We start from the raw sequence: 2,644 nt of genomic DNA, 5'->3' as shown, positions 1-2,644 counted from the left end.
GTTCAGACACACACTAAGTGCCTCTGAGCCAAACATGACCTTTCCTGGGAAGAAGGCAGCTGCTTCAGTCAAATCAGAGGCTGTGCATCCAGGCACTGATCCAGTTGTTAAACCATGCAAATGCTCCTGCTCCTTTCACAGCATCCACCAGTGTCCCAGTGTCCCTTTGTTTGGGCTACAGCCACACAGAGCACTGCACGCTTCTCCATACGAGAGCTCTCCTCGTGTGCCAGCAAGTATTAAGCAAGTCAGTACAAAAGCCACCCTCCCACAACTATTTCCCAATGCATGGATAACCCAGTCCGGTCAAGTCTTGCAGAGGTTGCCACTGCTGCAGCCACACAGCCTCTCCTCCAATGAAACACAAGGCACACTGAGATAAGAGCATCCACTCTATGATGAGATTCCTTAGGGCTCAACTCAACTCCTGACACAGACACGTGGTGACAGTGGAGATGGCCTGTGGTACTCAGCATCTGCACAGAACTGGCATCGGATGCCCAAAGAAGCAACTCAGTGGAGGCTTATGAAGTTCCAGGTATCAGGGTCTGTGCATGGACATCACACAGAACTGAAGTTCATCGCCTTCCAAGATGAAGTATTTGACAGATTCCTGTTCAACAGCAGACCCTGCATAGAGCCGGTCCTACCAATAATCTCCAATCATCTGCTGGAACAAAGCAAGACAAATGTTTGAGTCGCACTGCCAAATATCTATTACACATTTCTGTAGCAGAGGGACTTTCCTGCAGTAGTCTGAGTTGTATCAATCTCTTAAACTGTGTGAGCAAAAAGCCCACACATGCTGCATCTGCAGTATGGCTGAAGTGCCAGCAACAACACTGCCTGGGAAAATGAAACAAGGGCTGACTCCAAAACCTAGGTTGATAGAAGGTTCCCTTTTTTCTTGCAAGAAGCCCAAGACTACACACAAATTCACTGGGGGTTATGGGGAGATGCAGAACTGTTAACAGGTACCACTTCCAGTCTGACCATGTCTATCAGTGGTTTGGTACTAAAAAGGGTGATCTGGCCACCAAAAAAATGGGCATCCAGAGTCTGCAAGTTCCACAGCTGCAAAATGGAGAACCAGAAATCTGCAGCAGTTTGTGTGAACCAATTTACTCAGCGTATTTTGGAAACCATTAGTGTGGTAGCAGTGTGCAAGTACTCACTAACAGAGGGTAGGTCTCAAAGCTGAACTGAAAACGAGTTCACTTCAGAGTCCCTCGGTCTCCAGAGATGGTTAACCTTAACCATGAATAAAAATTATGAAACTAATTAATGAAGTCACCTAGCATGCTCTAGAGAGGAAGCTCACTGCTACTTTTTGAAATACTTGTATCTGCCACCAAACGCATTTTAAAGTAGAAGCTGCTACCAGGAACCCTTTAAGTTTGACATAAAGTTCTTCAAAAAGCTGAGCAAACCAGGCCACAAACAGGAAAGGGGAGAACTGCACTGTGTTTTGCATAGTGCTTTTACCTCTCCAGAGCCATAGGGATAAGGGATAAACAAGCATTTCTCCAGCCTTTGCTCTCTCACCCCTCACTATTTGCATGAAATGTTTTGAATGAACGCTGTTTTCCTCCTCACATTTCTTCTGGATTTGAGGTTCCACATAAGCAGTAGCTTTCTGCAGCCAAGTGCTCATTCAGAGGTTGGCATTCCTTCCGGATTGTTTTCTGTATCACTTTGCTATGTCAGTAATTGGTATATTTAGGTCAAAGACATTGTGCTCCTGCTCGGGAGAGAGAAAAAAACAAGTTCTTATCAAAGCTTTCATCTTCCCACTGGAGCAAGCAGCTTTATGAAAACCTTGTTTAGATTAGCACTCACTAAAACTGCAGAACTAAAACTCAGACACTTCAAGACAAAAATTACAAGCCTTCAACTGGTACAAGAGTTAGGATGAGAAATACAGTGTGACACAGCCTGTTACACTACACCACAAGAACAGATTAAAAAGCAGATTACTGTCAACTGAATTTCTGCAGTGAAATCAGCCTGCCTGATAGGGAGTACAACAGCTTCTGCCTTAATCAGATACCCACCCAAGGGGAAAAAGAACCAAACCCATACATTGTAGATATATATTCACATTAAATATCCCTACACCAAATATGTATTAATATAACTTCTATCTCTAAAACTGTGTAGTAGCACATCATCTCTAGCCACTTACAGTTACTAAGGAAAAAAACCCAGCAGAACTATTGTGTCCCTGAATAGACCTTCCCCCTGGCTTTCAGAAGGCCTTTCAGCACTGTGCAAGCATGAGAGAAAAGACAGGTATTTAACGTAATTATGATGCTTTGCTGGGTTTAATGCCTGCCAGAACCCTAAAGGTACCTGCTTAATCTCCTTTTAGGTGAAGCTAATGACACTGTCCACTGGAAATCTTGGAATCTAGGAACATTTGTTACCCTAGAACAATAACAAATGCTTATGGTGACGAGCCAAGTGTGAGAAGACTCACTGGCTGTATAAACACAGGCACTGGAACTCCAGTTTTCATACTGGGAACTGTTGCTGACGTCAAGGGTACAGTTTGGCTAAGACCAAGTCAAAGATATGCATGTGTACACTAGTGAATCTCAGGGCAGGGCTTCTACACAACCAACAGTCTGTGATTAAATGAAAT

This window comes from Corvus brachyrhynchos, unplaced genomic scaffold, assembly GCF_000691975.1.
Source record: "Corvus brachyrhynchos isolate BGI_N302 unplaced genomic scaffold, ASM69197v1 scaffold145, whole genome shotgun sequence".
Taxonomy (NCBI): domain Eukaryota; kingdom Metazoa; phylum Chordata; class Aves; order Passeriformes; family Corvidae; genus Corvus; species Corvus brachyrhynchos.
The sequence above is the reverse complement of the archived record's forward strand: the minus strand, read 5'-3'. Positions refer to the sequence as shown.